The following is a 19,313-nucleotide window of genomic DNA, read 5'->3' as shown; positions in this document are numbered from 1 at the left end:
AACAGTGTTTCCCAACCAGGGTGCCTCCAGATGTTGCAAAACTACAAGCCCCAGCATGCCTGGACAGTCAAAGGCTGTCCAGGCATGCTGGGAGTTGTAGTCTTGCAACAACTGGAGGCACCCTGGTTGGGAAGCCTGCGCAACTTACCGGCTTCCGTAGGATCCAGCGCTGCACGACACTGCCGCGCGACACTGCCGCGCGACAGTGCCGCGCGACGATCTCCGACAGCGATCGTCGCTGGAGCCTCGGAAGGGTAAGTGAACCTCTTCGCCGGTCCCCTTCAGCTGTTTAGTTTTGCAACAGCTGGAGGACTACAGTTTACAGACCACAAACCAGGGGTCTGCAAACTGTGGCCTTCCAGCTGTTGCAAAACTACAACTCCCAGCATGCCTGGACAGCCAATGGCTGTCCAGGCATGCTGGGAGTTGTAGTCTTGCAACATCTGGAGGCACCCTGGTTGGGAAACACTGTTTTAGGACAGTGATTCCCAACAAGGGTGCCTCCAGCTGTTGCAAAACTACAACTCCCAGCATGCCCGGACAGCCAATGGCTGTCCAGGCATGCTGGGAGTTGTAGTCTTGCAACATCTGGAGGCACCCTGGTTGGGAAACACTGTTTTAGGCCAGTGTTTCCCAACAAGGGTGCCTCCAGCTGTTGCAAAACTACAACTCCCAGCATGCCCAGACAGCCAATGGCTGTCCAGGCATGCTGGGAGTTGTAGTCTTGCAACATCTGGAGGCACCCTGGTTGGGAAACACTGTTTTAGGCCAGTGTTTCCCAGCAAGGGTGCCTCCAGCTGTTGCAAAACTACAACTCCCAGCATGCCCGGACAGCCAAAGGGTGTCCAGGCATGCTGGGAGTTGTAGTCTTGCAACATTTGGAGGCACCCTGGTTGGGAAGCTTGCGCAACTTACCGGCTTCCGTAGGATCCAGCGCTGCACGACACTGCCGCGCGACACTGCCGCGCGACAGTGCCGCGCGACGATCTCCGTCAGCGATCGTCGCTGGAGCCTCGGAAGGGTAAGTGAACTTCTTCGCCGGTCCCCTTCAGCTGTTTAGTTTTGCAACAGCTGGAGGACTACAGTTTACAGACCACACACCAGTGGTCTGCAAACTGTGGCCCTCCAGCTGTTGCAAAACTACAACACCCAGCATGCCCTGACAGCCAAAGCCTATGGCTCTCAGGGCAGGAGCCCGGGCTGACATTACAGTGCAGCCGCCCGGGCTCCTCATACGGTCTCCCCGCTACCCCCCTTGTCTCCCGCCCGGGCTCCTCATACGGCCTCCCCGCTACCCCCCCCCCCCCCCCTTGTCTCTCGCCCGCGCCGCTCAGCTCCCGCTGCTACAAGACTACAACTCCCAGCGTGTCCTCACTGTAAGGCCATGCTGGGACTTGTAGTCTTGCAACAGCAGACAGATGGGAGTTGTGTGGCGCTGGCAGGTGAGAGGGGGGGGGGATATAAATCACTGCAGTGTCCCGGTAGCGCAGTGAGGGTAGCGGGGAGAAAGTATGTCGGAGCCCGGGCGGCAGCAGCTTTTCCTGCTCCATGTTGGAGCTGGAGTAAATTTAGTAAATTTTTATGGCCGTTGCGACAGTTTATTGCGCAACTGCGACTGTCTCAGTTAATAAATTCCTGACCACTGCAAGTAAAAACTGAAAACTTGCGTAAATTAAGCGGGAATTTTTTTTTTGACTTTCTAGCTCTTGCTAGGGAAAGTCGCACAATTTATAGGGTAGGCGCAATTGCGACAATTTTGCGCCAAAAATAGTCAGAAAAAACTGACTAAACCCCTTAGTAAATGCCCCCCATTGTACATTTATAAACTAGTAGGTTCTGAAGGCAATCTTTAGGCAATCATTGAGTCTTCTACAACCTGGTAATAATACAGTGGTAAAATGTAAAATCAAAGTGGACAAAAACTCAGATAAACCCAATTTTAGGTCTATCTACTTGTTTAATGGAGACATAAACATTTTTGTGGCATTTCAACTTGCCACACCCCTTTCGAGTTTGGTCACATCTGACCAAACAGATTTTGTTGCCGGGCATCAGGGATGTGACAACTCAGAATATTTTACAATATATTGAAAAGAAAAAGGATTCAATGGAGATGCTTGCCTAAGATACAGAGAAGCGATCTGATGGCCAATTGCCTTCTTTCTTCAGTGAATAGTGTATTATTAAAAAATCTACTGGGCAACTAGAGGAAAAGTTGCCCAGTTGCCCATAGTAACCGATCAGCTAGCTTCTTTAATTTTTAACAAGGCCTCTGCAAAATGAAAGAAGCGATCTGATTGGTTGCTATGGGCAACTTTTCCTTTTCACAGGTTTTGATAAATCTCCCCCATTGGGTACACATAGAGTATTATGCTGATCGTCGCAATAATCTCAAAGACCTTTTACTAACATTCTTTTGGGAAAACATTCAACCGATAACATTTAATCCAATGGTATTGGTGTCTATGAGAGCTTGGGTCCAGTACTCAGTCCCTTTTACACTTATACAGGCTACTAGATTCAGCAGGGCTTTGTTAATATCTCCAATCTTGGTGAGAAGGGGGTAATATACTCTTTCGCAAGGATACAAAAACAATGGGGGAGATTTATCATTGTTGCTTTGGTAAGCAAGTTCTAAAGTAATTTTTAAATTTTTTTTGCTTTAGTTTTGCTTATGTGCTACATATTTATCATAATATGACAGAGGGTTGATACATTTGGAGCACATAAGCAAAACAAAAAGGTCGCAGCTGAGACTTTTGTGGGACTTTTTTGTGACTTTTAAAATTTGCTCAAGTCAGACTTGGAGTAGACTTGCGACTTTTTGTAAAGGGTTTGCGACTTTTTTTTTGCCTATGTGCGACTTTCACACATCATAAATACCTGACCACTGCAATGTGAAGACTGAAATTTGCTTAGGTAAGGCTGTTTGCAACTTTTTGCTTACTCACAAAAGTCGCACAAAAAAGTGCTTAGGCACATGTGCGACTTTAGTGCGACTTTTCTACGCAAAAAAAAAAAGGCTCCAAATTCCTTGATAAATGTTCCCCCTATATCTTCCACCTAACACTGACTTTTACAAATATCTCCAGGTGTGTCACATTATAGGGAACTTAAAACACTCAGGTATAAAAAAAAAAAGATCAGAAAATAAGGAGGAATCCGGTAACTTTGGTTAGCGCTGTTAGATTCATATATGGCATTTACAGATGCACTTACCTTTAATAGATCTTACTCATTTTGCTTATAGGAACGTGATTTGGGTTTAACTTTTACAAGAGAAGATTGGGTATCTAAAATTGTATATCACTCTCGTCATTCTGCCGATCATGTGGAATCATGATACTGATATACAGGATAAAAATAGAAAAGATAACATGCCATTTTTACAGCACAGTAAATGGCATAAAATTCCCTCTCAGGTTGCAACAAAGGCACAGAATTCAAACACTATTGGAGAGTTAGCTCTTTACTTAAGACATACAGAGTACATCATGTACATACATCAGAACAAGATAGGGAATAACAGAGAAAAAGGAATTACATCATAACCATAGAGCGCAGAGTTCATCACATAAGAGGAACGCGTGTACATGTTAATAAACATTAATGGTTATCACAGCACCATCTGCTGTCAGTTTAATATACTTCTTCCAGCATATACAAAAGTTTTTAAATCCTTTCACTTCTTTCACATTTTTTTGCGTTGCGGCCTTGTGCTGTAAGGTAATTAAAAAATTCTCATAATTCTCCCTTCAATACTTGAGTTGAAGACATTTTAGAAAATTTACTAAGAATGAAACACTAAAATTTCGCATCGGGATAAGGATTAAGACCCTTTTGCTATGACACTTGAAAATGTAGCTATAGGGCTTCCCATTCCTCTCTATAATCTTTCTGATGTTTCTACGCTTAGATCAGAGTCCACCTGTGGAAAATTCTGTTGACTCGACATGATTTGGAAAGACACAGGGCCTCAATAATTCTTAAAAAAAAAGAAAAAGCAGGTTGGAACAACCAGAACTCTTCCCAAAACTGGCTGCCCCACCAAATAAACACAACTTAGTAATTGGGGGAGATGGGGCCTCGGTTGAAGAGGGGTGACCAAGAATGCAATGGCCACTATAGGAAAGCTCCAAAGATCATGTGTACAGATGGGAGAAACTTACAGAAGGTTAACCATCACTGCGGACACATTAAAGCCTGCCTAGAGTTTGCAAAAAAAAGGACTCCTGGACTATGAGAAACAAGATTCTTAGTCGGTAAAACCAAGATAGAAGTTTTCCAATTCTAAGCCTCATGTCTGGAGGAAACCAGGTCAATACAGAGGTGGTAGCATCATGCTGTGAAGGTTTTTTTTTAGCAGCTGAGACAGGAAGACTGGCAAGAAACATAGTATATGTCAGAAGATAAGACTCATTTGGCCAATGTAGTCTGCCCAATATATTGAATAGTACGAGTAGTCCCTGGCATTATCTTTTATCTAGCATAGCCTTATGCCTATCCCACACATGCCTTAAATTCCTTAACTGTATTTGCAGCTTCCACTTTTCCACTTCTGCAGGTAGGCTATTCCACATATCCACTACTCTCTCAGTAAAGTAATACTTGCTGATATTGCTATTAAACCTTCATCCCTCTGTTTTAAAACTATGCCATCTTGTGGTTGTTTTCTTCTTTTAAATATACTCTCCTCTCTTCTTGTGTTAATTCAATTTATGTATTTAAAAGTTTCCATATCACCTTTTTCTTGTCTTTCTTACAAGCTATCGCGGATGTCCGCCATTACCGGCGGGTCCCTGGCTGCTATCAGCAGCCGGGACCTGCCGCGCATGACCCAAGCATTGCTCCGATGCTCGCGGTTATGTATAGGACGTAAATGTACGTCCTGGTGCGTTAAGTACCCGCTCACCAGGACGTACATTTATGTCCGGCATCGTTACGGGGTTAAGGACAACTCTATGAATGTCCTTGAATGGCTCAGCCAGAGCACTGACTTGAACCCAATTGAACGTCTCTGGAGAGACCTAAAAAATGGCTGTCCCCATACAACCTGAAAGAGCTCAAGAGGATCTGCAAAGAAGAATGGCCAAAAATTCCTAAATAGAGGTCTGCAAACCTTGTGGGATGATACCCAAGAAGACTATAATCACTGCCAAAGGTGCTTAAGCAGTTGCCGTCTAAGGACGAGCCGGATGGTACGGGCTCCACATACCAGCCGGCCCCCAGCTGATTACCGCAGGCGGCTATTAACCCTTTAGATCGCAGCTGTCAAAGTTGACAGCGGCGTCTAAAGGGACATTTAAACCATCCCTTGTGGTCCAGTGGGGTGGATCGCTCCCCCCCCCACAGCACGATTTCGGGGGGTGATTCACTTTTGAGGTAGCCGGAGAGCTTAGCTCACATCCTGTGCTGGCTGCTGCGCTGTGAATGATAAAGCCTGGCAGGACCAGGCTTTATCAATCGAGCGCAGAGCACACAGATGAATGTGGTTCTATAAAACCACATTGATCTGTATGAGGAATCTAATGATTCCTCCTAAAAGTTCCCTAAGGGGATTAAAAGTGTAGAAAAAAAAGTTGAGAGAAAGTTAAAAAAAACACCCATTAACCCCTTCCTTATTAAAAGATTAAATCACCCCCTTTTCCCAAATTTCATATAAAAAATATGTAACCATAATAAAAATAAACATACGTGGTATTGCCGCGTGCATAAATGTCCGAACTATAAAAATATATAGTTAATTAAACCACATGGTCAATGGGATATGTGCAATAAAATTCCAAAGTCCAAAATAATGTATTTTTGGTCACTTTTTATATAATGAAAAAATTTATAAAAAGCGATCAAAAAGTCTGATCAATACAAAAATGGTACCGATAAAAACTTCAGAACACGGTGCAAAAAATTATTCCTCATACCGCCCCATACATGGAAAAATAAAAAAGTTATAGGGGTCAAAAGATGACAATTTTAAACATATTAATTTTCGTGCATGTAATTATGATATTTTCCATAAGTAAAACAAGATCAAAACCTATATAAGTAGGGTATCATTTTAATCGTATGGACCTACAGAATAAAGAGAAGGTGTCATTTTTACTGAAAAAATTTACTGCGTAGAAACGGAAGCCCCCAAATGTTACGGTTCTTTCTTCAATATTGTCGCACAATGATTTTTCTTTTTGGTTTCGCCGTCGATTTTTGGGTAAAATGACTGATGTCATTGCAAATTAGAATTGGTGGTGCAAAAAATAAGCCATTATATGGATTTTCTGCTGCAAAATTGAAAGGGTTACGCTTGTTCCTTAAGGGGTTAAATTAAGTACTGAGTAAAGGGTCTTTTGTCAATGAAATATTAAAGTTTTTATTTTTTAATGAACTAGCAAAGAATTGTAATACTGTATTCTGTTTCACTTTGTAAGTGTCATGGAGGAAGAATCAGGTGGAAAAACTTGGTGTTTTATTTTTTATTTTTTTTTTAGCACAGGTCTGTACAGTAACAAGATGTGAAAAAAAGTGACAGGCTCTGAAAATGCACTGTAATAAGCCTTGTAGGTGGTCCTCATATTTTAAAAACTATTACGACATGGTGCACTAATAGCAAACTCTGCAAAGATATGTTATGACTGGGAGAAGTCTTCATAAAGGTCTGTGCTGGACAAAAAAAAGAAAAGGAAATTATTCTGATCAAAGAAGAGATCACCTATAAGTCACCGGATGTGACTGCACTGTACTTACTGAGTACACCATCACATTTTTGTAAATATTTTACAACATCTTTTTATGTGACAACGCTGAAGAAATGACACTCTGCTACAATGTAAAGTAGTGAGTGTTGTGTCCCTTCAAAATAACTCAACACACAGCCATTAATGTCTAAACCTTGGCAACAAAAGTGAATGAATGTTTAAATTGGGCCCAATTAGCCATTTTCCCTCCCGTGTCATGTGACTCATTAGTGTTACCAAGCCTCAGGTGTGAATGGGAAGCAGATGTCTTAAATTTGGTGGTTTTTCGCTCTCACTGGTCACTGAAAGTTCAATATGGCACCTCATAGAAAAGAGCTTTACACTGCCACTGCTCTCCTTTGCATGCACGTGTTGCTATTGGTCTTCATGCAAAATGTCCAATCACTGCTCTCCTCCTGCTGGAACTTCTAGGGATGCATACTATTCATGCTACCTTCCGGTCTCTTAAAAAAGCATTGCAAGCCAACCAATGTCTTGCCCTGGATATTTAGAGGATTCCTCTCCCATCGTTCTGTTTGAACATTAAGTTGCTTACATTTAGAGTCGGCTCTAGAATTTGATAGGCCTTAGGCAAAACTTGATCATGAGGCTCCTGTATATAGTTACACTCCCCCATATAAAGTAGTAGCAGTCCCCTCTAGGTAGTAGTAGCAGCAGCAGTCCCCGCATATGGTAGTAGAAGCAGGCCCCTTTAGTAGTAGTAAAACTTGCCCACTTTAGTTAATAGTTGTAGCAGCAGCCCCCTCTACTAGTAGTAGTAGCCCCCTTTAGGTAACAGTATTAGCAGCCTTGTTTAGGTAGTAGTAGTATCAACCCCTTTAGGTAGTAATAGCAGCCCCCTTTAGGTAGTAGTAGCAGCAGCCCTCTTTTGGTAGTAGTAGTAGCAGCAGGCAGTAGTAGCCCCCTTTAGGTAACATCAGTAGCAACCTCTTTAAGGTTATAGTAGCAGCCCCCTTTTAGTAGTAGTGACAGCAGCCCCCTTTAGGCAATAGTACTAGTAGTCCCCATAAGATAGTAATAGTAGTGGCTCCCTTTTGGTAGTAGTAGCCCCTATTTAGGATATAGTAGTAGCAGCCTTCTTTAGGGAGTAGAAGTAGCAGCATCCCCCTTTAGGTAGTAGTAGCAGGTAGTAGTAGTAGCCTCCTTAAGGTAATAGTAGTATAGGCCCCTTTAGTAATAGCATCCCCTTTTAGGTAGTAGTCGTAGTAGCAGCCACCTATAGGTAGTAGCAGGTAGATGTAGTAGCCACCTTTAGGCAATAGTAGTAGCAGTAGCCCCCAAAAGGTAATAATCATAGCAGCAGCCCCCTTTAAGGTACTAATAGTAACTGCCCCCTTTAGATGGTAATAGTAGTGTCAGCCGCTCTTGAGAAGAATAACAAACACACATACTTACCTGACTCCCACATAGTCCGCAGCGTGGACTTTCTTCTGTCTTCTCCTTTGGTCTGTGCTCCAGCACATGATGACATCCCTCATGGTAGGCGGCCACAAGAGTGACTGACAGCATGAGGAGTCAATGGCTCTTCCCTCGGTCAAACAGACGAGTGCCATATTAAACTATAGGCGCATCATTAAGACGGCATTGCAGAGTTGCGATGTGTACATTGTTCGCATCGTCACTCACTTAGGGGACTGAGTTAGACGGCTGGGAGGCCATAGATGGTAGCTTTAATCGGCTAATGGTAGAGCCACCTCTGCCTACGTTCCTGTAAAGTGTAAAGGCAATCTATTGACTACCTAGTTTATAACACTGCTTGTTTTATGACCATGACTGTCGGACTGCCACCTGTCCTGACCTTCTGACCATTTATTATTACAAAGGAACTCTGCCATCCCTGGCCTTAGCGTGTACACAGTATTGAGAGAATTCTGACTGCCCTGGCCATGCTATGTTTCTTTGTTTCCATGCTTTTGAGATTTGGAAGTCGCTTAGATCTTGCTCCCCTGGTTTGTTCCAAAATTAATTTGTTGCAATCCAGTAAATTCATATTAGTCGTGTATACCCTGGGTCTCCCAACGGCACAGGAACTGATCTGAGCTTACACTGGCATTCAGACAATGGTCTTACATCACCTGCTTAAATAGGCTGACTGGATCAAATAGCATCTGCTTGTCATGGCAACTTGACATCCTCGCCAGCAATGTTGTTGGCACAGAATACTGACTAGCAATACACCATGAACACCAAGAGGACACAAGAGAACGTTGCTGCAGCTATGAGTACGGCGCTGTGTCCAACCAACTTATTTTTCTGTCACTGTATTTAAAAGATCTGAACCTTTACTTTTTACTGCTGTTTATAGGAGATGAGACTAATAGAAAATAGGTATTATGGAATTTTTTTCAGATGGCATTTACCATGTGGTATGAATAACAAATGATAGTATGGTTCATTACTGATGTGACAATGCCAAATATGTTTTTTTTTACTATTATTATTTTAGTTATCAGCCATTATGAAGGAAGGAGTTTAGCTGAACCTCACAGCCAGCCCCCTTTAAGTAAGCAACCAGTAATGTTCTGAGCCAGAAAGGGTAGAAGGCTCTCTGCTATGTCAGAATGAAACAAGCTCTTGGAAAACCCTATTTACATACATTTTCGTTATTTCATTTAATTTTTCATTTTTTTTATGATTCTGTTGAACAAGAATTCAAAAGCAGTGTCTGATTTTCATCAGGTTATTTCCAGTAAATTTTTTATCATTATTTCTTTTGTCCATTTCAAGTTATTTCAGGAAGCATTGTAGGTTTTTCTGTCTTTAACGGAAGGGGACCAAAAATTTTCACCAGGTCTGTACATTGATAGAAAAAGAAAAAAAGTATGGTTTTAGAATATGACATCGGACAAAAAACTTAAAACACTAACCTTTAAACCCTTTCACTTTATTCACATTTTGTTATGTTGTGGCCATAATGACAATATGAAAATGGAGTTTTAGAAATTCTTGCTAATTTACTAAAAAAGAAAAAACTAAAGTTCAACATGAAAATTCATACATGAGGTATTCAGACCCTTTACTGTGAAATTTCTCTCTGGGGGCCTCCAATTTTGATAATCTTTGAGATGTTTCTACACTTTGGGTGGAGTCACCCGTGGTAAATTCAGCTAATTGGACACAATTTTGGACGACACACCCCTGTGTATATAACCTCTTACAACCAATGACTTGTATATGCTGTTAAGGGTGTATGGTGCAGGCTTCTGACCTGATCCCAAGCCATACTCGGCGGCCCACAACTGATTCCTTTAGCTGATGGCCACCGCTAATAGCCGGTATACCCGACACCACGCCATTTTAACCTGTTAACGACCAAGGACATGTATACATGTCCTTGTGCCATTAACAGTGTATGTTAACATACCTGATGGCTGACAAGCGGGGATTGCCATGGCCGGCTATTAACCCTTTAGATCACTGCTATTAACGCTTTAGATCCCTACTGGCAGTCCAGTGGGGTGGATTGCCCCCCACAGCACGATCGCGGGGGAGCAATCCACTGCTGAGGTACCCAGAGGGCTTCTCTCTCATCCTGTGCTGGCTGTGGCTCTGTGATTGATAGAGCCTGGCTGGACCAGACTTTATCAATCAAGCACAGAGCACACAGATCAATGTAGTTCTATGGAACTACATTGATCTGTATGAGGAATCTTATGATTCCTCCTAAAAGTCCCCTAAGGGGACTAAAAAAGTGTAAAAAAAAATGTTGAATAAAACTTTAAAAAGAAAACAATTAACACCAAAAAATACCCCTTCACAGTAATTAGATCCTACGCTAAGTGATCAATAATTCAAAAAGGAAAAGCGTATATAGACCAAAGTATCAGAAAATCATTAAGCTTTATTAGTACAAAATGCACAACAATAAGACAGACATTTAAAAGAACATAAAATAACAGGAGATACAACTCCAAATCCACAGGGGCAGGAAGGGGGGGATCTGGTCATTTTGTGTTTCCTCACTGCTTACACATCTTCTGTACCTTTGGCAAAATATATATGAATTTGATGTACCCTGACCAGATCCCCCCTTCCTGCCCCTGTGGATTTGGAGTTGTATCTCCTGTTATTTTATGTTCTTTTAAATGTCTGTCTTATTGTTGTGCATTTTGTACTAATAAAGCTTAATGATTTACTGATACTTTGGTTTATATACGCTTTTCCTTTTTGAATTATTTAAAAAGAAAACATTAACCCCTTCCATATTAAAAATGTAAATGCCCCCCTTTCCCATGTTCTATATAAAAAAAACGTAAACATAATAAAAATAAACATATGTGGTATCGCCGCGTGCAGAAATGTCCGAACTATAAAAATATAATGTTAATTAAACCGCTCGGTCAATGGCGTATACATAAAAAAATACCAAAGTACAACATTTTTTTGGGTCACTTTGTATACCCTAAAAATGTATAAAAAGCAATCAAAAAGTCCCATCAAAACAAAAATGGTACCAATAAATACTACAGACCACGGCGCAAAAAATGAGCACTCACAAATCCCTGTATATGGAAAAATAAAAAAGTTATACGGGTCAGAAGAGGACATTTTTAAACGTACAAATTTTTGTGCAAAAAGTTATAACTTTTTAAACAGAAGTAAAATAAAATCAACCCTATATACAGTAGGGCAAAAAAGTATTTAGTCAGCCACCAATTGTGCAAGTTCTCCCACTTAAAAAGATGAGAGAGGCCTGTAATTTTCATCATAGGTATACCTCAACTATGAGAGACATGAAGAGAAAAAAAATCCATAAAATCACATTGTCTGATTTTTAAAGAATTTATTTGCAAATGATGGTGGAAAATAAGTATTTGGTCAATAACAAAAGTTCATCTCAATACTTTGTTATATAGCCTTTGTTGGCAATGACAGAGGTCAAACGTTTTCTCTAAGTCTTCACAAGGTTTTCACACACTGTTTGGTATTTTGGCCCATTCCTCCATTCAGATCTCCTCTAGAGCAGAGATGTTTTGCGGCTGTCGCTGGGCAACATGGACTTTCAACTCCCTCCAAAGGTTTTCTATGAGGGATGAGATCTGGTGACTGGCTAGGCAACTCCAGGACCTTGAAATGCTTCCAACGAAGCCATTCCTTCATTGCCCGGGTGGTGTGTTTGGGATCATTGTCATGCTGAAAGACCCAGCCATGTTTCATCTTCAATGCCCTTGCTGATGGAAGGTTTTCACTCAAAATCTCACGATACATGGCTCCATTCATTCTTTCCTTTACACAGATCAGTCGTCCTAGTCCCTTTGCAGAAAAACAGCCCCAATGCATGATGTTTCCACCCCCGTACTTCACAATAGGTATGGTGTTCTTTGGAAGCAATTCAGCATTCTTTCTCCTCCAAACACAACGAGTTGAGTTTTTACCAAAAAGTTCTAGTTTGGATATATCTGACCATATGACATTCTATTGATGGTATCCTTTGTTACTTTGGTCCCAGATCTCTGCAGGTCATTCACTAGAATCCGTCCCCAAATCCCACCCCCCCCCCCCCCGCCCTGTGTGGTTCTGGGATTTTTGCTCACCATTCTTGTGATCATTTTGACACCACGGGGTGAGAACTTGCGTGGAGCCCCAGATCGAGTGAGATTATCAGTGGTCTTGTAGGTCTTCCATTTTCGAATAATTGCTCCCACAGTTGATTCACACCAAGCTGCTTACCTTTTGCAGATTTAGTCTTCCCAGCCTGGTGCAGGTCTACAATTTTGTTTCTGGTGTCCTTCAACAGCTCTTTGGTCTTGACCATAGTAGAGTTTGGAGTGTGACTATTTGAGGTTGTGGACAGGTGTCTTTTATACTGATAAGTTCAAACAGGTGCCATTAATACACGTAAAGATTGGAGGACAGAGGAGACTCTGAAAAAAGAAGTTACAAATCTGTGAGAGCCAGAAATCTTGCTTGATTGTAGGTAACAAAATACCTATTTTACAGAGGAATTTATCAATTAATTCATTAGAAATCCTACCTTTTTGCGCCGTCATCTATACTTATTTTTTAGATACCACATTTGCATATATAAAACTTTTAGATAATTTTTGATTAATTTTTTTTAAATAAAATTTGACAAAAAAGCAGCATTTGTAGACTTCTTTAATTTTTTACGTTTACGCCATTCACCGTACGGGATCATTAACATTATATTTTGATAGTTCGGACATTTACACACGCGGCGATACCAAATATGTTTATTTTTAAAAAAATTACGCTTTTTGGGGGTAAAATTGGAAAAAATTACAATTTTCATTTTTATTGGGGGAGGGGATTTTTCACTTTTTTTTTACTTTTTATTTTTACATTTTCAACTTTTTTTTTTACACTTTTTATGTCCCCATATGGGACTATCTATAGCAATCGTTTGATTGCTAATACTGTGCAGTGCTATGCATAGGACACAGCACTGCTCAGTATTATCGGTGATCTTCAGCTCTGGTCTGCTTGATCGCAGACCAGAGCAGAAGACCCCGGGAGACGGCCAGAGCTAGGTAAGGGGACCTCCGGCTGTCATGCTGGATGATCGGATCCCCGCGGCAGCGCTGCGGGCGATCCGATCATCCAATCAAAGTGCTGCAATGCCGCAGATGCCGTGATCTGTATTGATCACGGCATCGGAGGGGTTAATGACGGACATCCGCGCGATCGTGGATGTCGCCCATTACGGGCGGGTCCCTGGCTGCTGCTAGCAGCCGGAACCTGCCGTGTATGACGCAAGCACCCTTCCGATGCTCGCGGTCATACACAGGACGTAAATGTACATCCTGGTGCTGGAAGTCCTGCCAAACCAGGACGTACATTTACGTCCGTGGAAGTTAAGGGGTTAAGGACATGTGATGTAAATGTACGACACTGCATGGAGTAACTTTGCGCACAGCGCTGTACATTTAGGAGTGCAGGAGCTGTGCTCACAACAAAGCCAGTGAGCTATGGGACTCAAAGATAATGGTGGAAAACTGTGATTAAGCTAATTTCAGCCATTAACTCTTTAGGTGCTGTGATCGATGCTGATTACGGCATCTATAGTAAAACTGGAGGTTCCTGTGGGTTTATCACACTTCTGCTGTGCAACTGCAATGGTCCCATAAGCTTAAATGGGCACCAGAGGGATCTTACCTCCCTCCAGTTTGCAGACTGGCCTGATCCTTCTGTGCAGCCTGGAGAGAGAGGCTGTACAAGAAGATCGCTGATAGCACCAATCAGGACTATGATATTATATAGAACTGAACAGTAGAGTGCATAGCAAACTAATAATTGCTATAGTCCTCAATGGAGACATGAAAAGTGTAAAATAAATATAATAAAAGTTTTTTTTTTTAAAGTGCCCCCCCCTCCAAAAAAAATTTTTTAGCAACCACTTTTCCCATAAAAAAGTAAAACATTTTTTACATATTTGGTATTGCCACGTGCCCTCATATGGGTCTGTGGATATAAAAGAGCTATGGCTATTAGAAGGTGAGGAGGAAAAAACAGAAATGCAAAAATGAAATTGTGTCCTTAACCTCTTAAGGACGTAGGGCGTACCTGTATGCCCTATGCCCGGTCCCGGTGTTTAAAACGGGGTCACACCGTGGGTTAACAGCGCGCAGCACCGATTGTTGTGCCGCGCGCTATTAACCCTTCAGACGCGGCGATCAAAGTTGACCGCTGTGTCTGAAAGTAAACGCTTCCCTGCAGCTCAGTAAAATCGCGATGTCCTGATCAGCTAGGACGCGAGCGGAGGTCCCCTTACCTGTCTCCGCCGCATACGATCTGGGTTTGATTGCTCCAAGCCTGAGCTACAGGCTTGAGCAATCCAATCAAGCCCCTATCTCTCTGATCCATGCAAAGCTATGGCTTTGCAGGGATCAGCATAAGAGATCAGTGTGTGCAGTGCTATAGCTCCCTATGGGAGCTTTAGCACTGCAAAAAAAAATTTTTTTTTTAAAGTTAACAAAGGTAATTAAACCCCTTCCCTAATAAAAGTTTGAATCACCCCCCTTTTCCCATCAAAAAAAAAACTGTGTAAATAAAAATAAACATGTGGTATTGCCATGTGCGGAAATGTCCGAACTATAAAAATATATAGTTAATTAAATCGCACGGTCAATGGCGTACGCGCAAAAAAATTCCAAAGTCCAAAATAGCGTATTTTTGGTCACTTTTTATATTATGAAAACATTATCATTCAGAAGGCACCCCGTGCAAAGCCCTGGGGGGTTCTGAGACCCCCCACGTCAGCGATCGCCAAAAATCGCTGATCAATTCAGATCGTCGATTTGCGGCGATTCCGGGTCAATTGGGTCACCAGTGACCCAGTAAAAAAGGGTGATTGGTGCAGTTCGAGTCGGCATCAATCACCCTTGCCCTTGCCCAGCAGGAGTGAGGTGGCCCCCTTGTTACATTCCTTGAGGGGTGTAGTTTCCAAAATGGGGTCACATGTGGGGGATCCACTGTTCTGGCACCATGGGGGCTTTTTAAATGCACATGGCCCCCGACTTGAATTGTAGTCAAATTCTCTCTCCAACAGCCCAATGGCGCTCCTTCTCTTCTGAGCATTGTAGTTCGCCTGCAGAGCACTTTACATCCACACATGGGATATTTCCATACTCAGAAGAAACAGGGTTACAAATTTTTTTTTTTTTTTGGGGGGGGGGGGGCATTTTCTCCTATTACCTCTTGTAAAAATTGTAAATTTGGGAAATAAAAGGCATTTTAGTGAAAAAAAATTTTTTAATTTACACATCCGACTTTAACGGAAAGTCAAAAAACACCTGTGGGGTGTTACGGCTCACTGTACCCCTTGTTACGTTACTTTAGGGGTGTAGTTTCCAAAATAGTATGCCACATGTTTTTTTTTTGCCGTTCTGGCTTTTGCCATTTTGCCGTTCTGGCTTCCTAAATGCGACATGCCCCCCAAAAACCATTTCATCAAAATTTGCTTTCCAAAAGCCAAATGTCACTCCTTCTCTTCTGAGCATTGTAGTGCGCCCGCAGTGCACTTGATGTCCACATATGGGGTATTTCCATACTCAGAAGAGATGGGGTTACAAATTTTAGGGGGCATTTTCTCCTATTACCCCTTGTAAAAATGTACAATTTGGAAGAAATCTAGCATTTTAGTGAAAAAAAAACTTTTTATCTACACATCCGACTTTAACAAACACCTGTGAGGTGTTAAGGCTCACTGTACCCCTTGTTTTGTTCGAGGGGTGTAGTTTCCAAAATAGTATGCCACATGGGTATTATTATTATTATTTTTTTTTTGCCGTTCTGGCACCATAGGGGCTTCCTAAATGCGCTATGCCTCCCAAAAACCATTTCAGCAAAATTCACTCTCCAAAATCCCATTGTCGCTCCTTCCCTTCTAAGCCCTCTAGTGCACCGACAAAGCACTTGACATCCAAATATTAGGTATTTCCTTACGTGAGAAAAATTGGGTTACGAATTTTGGGGGATTTCTCACTTTTTACCCCTTGTAAAAATTAGAAAAAAAAGGGTCTACAAGAACATGCGAGTGTACAAAATGAAGATTTTGAATTTCCTCCTTCACTTTGCTGCTATTCCTGTGAAACACCTAAAGGGTTAACACACTTACTGAATGTCATTTTGAATACTTTGAGGGGTGCAGATTTTATAATTGGGTCATTTATGGGGTATTTCTAATATGAAGGCCCCTCTAATCCACTTCAAAACTGAACTGGTCCCTGAAAAATTCTGATTTAGAAAATTTTGTGAAAAATTGGAAAATTGCTGCTGAACTTTGAAGCCCTCTGATGTCTTCCAAAAGTATAAAAATGTCAAATTTGTGATGCAAGCATAAAGTACACATATTGTATGTGTGAATCAATATATAATTTATTTGGAATGTCTATTTTCCTTACAACCAGAGAGCTTCAAAGTTAGAAAAATGCTAAATTTTCAAATTTTTCATGAAATTTTTTGAGTTTTTCCCCAAGAAATGATGCAAGTATCGGCAAAAATTTACCACTAACATAAAGTAGAATATGTCACGAAAAAAACTATCTCAGAATCAAATTTATAAAAGCATCCCTGAGTTATTAATGCTTAAAGTGACAGTGGTCAGATGTGCAAAAAATGCTCTGGTCCTTAACCTCTTAAGGACTCAGGGCATACCTGTACGCCCTGAGCCCGGTGTTTAAAACGGGGTCACACCGTGACCTCGCATCACTCCGGGTCGGTCCCGGCTGCTAGTCATAGCCGGGACCCTGGGCTAGTAGCGCGCGGCACCGATCGTTGTGCCGCGCGCTATTAACCCTTCAGACGCGGCAATCAAAGTTGACCACCGTGTCTGAAAGTGAAAGTAAACGCTTTCCGGCAGCTCAGTCGGGCTGATCGGGACATCGCGATAAAATCTCAATGTCCCGATCAGCTAGGACACGAGCGGAGACCCCCTTACAAAGCTCCGTCGCGTCCGATCTGGGTTTGATTGCTCCAAGCCTGAGCTACAGGCTTGAGCAATCGAGCCCCTATCTCGCTGATCCATGCAAAGCTATGGCTTTGCAGGGATCAGGGTAAAAGATCAGTGTGTGCAGTGTTATAGGTCCCTATGGGAGCTATAGCACTGCAAAAAACGTAAAAAAAAAAAAAGTTAAAGGACAACTGCAGCGTGATTAACACTTATCCCCTATCCACGATAAGTGTTTGATTGCGGGTGGGTCCGACCGCTGGGCCCCCCAGGATCTCCCTAACGGGGCGCCGCCATTAGCGCTCATGGTGAGCGCTAAGGCGCGTAGCGTCGACCTAGAGGTCGACGGTGACGCCCCGTCTCCTACCCGTCCCCATACAGTTCTATGGGGGAGATGGGGAGGCACGAACGCTGCCTCCCCGCCTCTCCCATAGAGATGTATGGAGGAGGAGTGCCGGCTGCAACGTCATGCCCAATGCACGGGACAGCCGTGGCCCCGTACAGGAGATCACAGGGGGTCCCAGCGGTCGGACCCCCGCAATCAAACACTTATCCACTATCCCCTGTGGATAGGGGATAAGTGTTAATCACGCTGCAGATGTCCTTTAACAAAGGTCATTTAACCCCTACCCTAATAAAAGTTTTAATCACCCCCCTTTTCCCACAAAATTTTTTTTATAAATAAAAAGAAACATATGTGGTATCGCCGCGTGCGTAATTTATATAAATTATATCATAAAAAATGAATAAAAAGCGATCAAAAAGTCTGATCAATGCAAAAATGGTACCGATAAAAACTTGAGAACACGGCGCAAAAAATTAGCCCTCATACCGGCCCGTACGCGGAAAAATAAAAAAGTTATTTGGGGTCAGAAGATGACAATTTTAAACGTATAAATTTTCCTGCATGTAGTTATAATTCTTTTCAGAAGTACGACAATATCCAACCTATATAAGTAGGGTATCATTTTAATCGTATGGACCTACAGAATAAAGAGAATGTGGCATTTTTACCGAAAAATGTAATACGTAGAAACGGAAGCCCTCAAAAGTTACAAAATGAAATTTTTCTCTTCAATTTTGTTGCACAATTATTTTTTTTTCCGTTTCGCCGTAGATTTTTTTTTTGGCAAAATGACTAATGTCACTGCAAAGTATAATTGGTGGCGCAAAAAATAAGCCATAATATGGAATTTTATGTGCAAAATTGAAAGTGTTATGATTTTTAGAAGGTGATGAGGAAAAAATTTAAATGCAAAAACGGAAAAACGCTGAGTCCTTAAAGGACAACTGTAGTGGTATCGTTTTACATATGCCCGTGCCTCAAAAATAAACAAAATAAAGTCATACATACCTTCCTACGAGCCCCTGTTGGTCCGGCACAGGCCTCACGGTTCGGCAGTGCTGACATCATTCCACTTCCTGGGGACGGGGACACCGTAGAGCCGTCGGCATATCACCGGCCGTAGCGATGTCCCGCCCCGGCTGGTGATAGGCTGAGCCGACTGTCATGTAAGAAGCTGGCCAGAGCTCCTTACATGACAGTCGGCTCAGCCTATCACAGGCCGGGCGGGACATCGCTACGGCCGGTGATACGCCCAGGAAGTGGAATGACGTCAGCACTGCCGGACCAACGGGGGCTCGTAGGAAGGTATGTACAAGTTTATTTTTGAGGCCCGGGCATGGGCATAAGTAAAACGGTACCACTACAGTTGTCCTTTAATGGGTTAAGGTGAAAATGGGCTTGGTCCTTTAGGGGTTAAAGACTACCTGTAATCAAACCATATTTTCTAAACTAACTCAGATTACATTACCTTATTACTCCTAACATCCTTCCTGCTCATAAAGGTTGAGAAGAGAAAAGTGTCTTATAATTACATAAGAAACTATCTATTAAAACTTTAATTTGGTGGCAGATACTCTTTAAGGGGTTAAAGAAGAGGTTTTTCTCCTATTCATACTGATAATAGTAATAGAGGACCGGCCGCCATTGTGTAATACACCTTCCCTATGACCCGCCCGCACCTCATCTCCTTGTATACTGTACACTGCTGCATCCTGCAGGCCGTGCGGCGAGAGACCAGGACGTCACATGGTCGCTCAAGGACACGTGACCTGTAGGCAGCATCGAGAGCTCCTCCATTCTAGACACG

The 19,313-nt window shown here is 42.3% G+C and overlaps 1 long non-coding RNA gene across 2 annotated transcripts; it reads right to left on the bottom strand.

The window, feature by feature from the left end:
• Positions 1 to 9,266: 9,266 nt before the first annotated feature.
• Positions 9,267 to 19,313, bottom strand: LOC130359396 (uncharacterized). Of its 2 annotated transcripts, none has more exons than XR_008890137.1 (3): positions 19,186 to 19,313; positions 12,287 to 12,616; positions 9,267 to 9,545 (listed from the first exon to the last, which is right to left on the bottom strand). It is a non-coding gene; the product is annotated as an uncharacterized LOC130359396 (long non-coding RNA). The 2 variants fall into 2 exon arrangements; XR_008890132.1 differs by having other exon boundaries at positions 9,271 to 9,545; positions 12,423 to 12,616.

This window comes from Hyla sarda, chromosome 1 (assembly GCF_029499605.1).
Source record: "Hyla sarda isolate aHylSar1 chromosome 1, aHylSar1.hap1, whole genome shotgun sequence".
NCBI classification, from domain to species: Eukaryota; Metazoa; Chordata; class Amphibia; order Anura; family Hylidae; genus Hyla; species Hyla sarda.
Note: the sequence above shows the minus strand (reverse complement) of the source record. Positions and strands in the feature narration are given on the sequence as shown.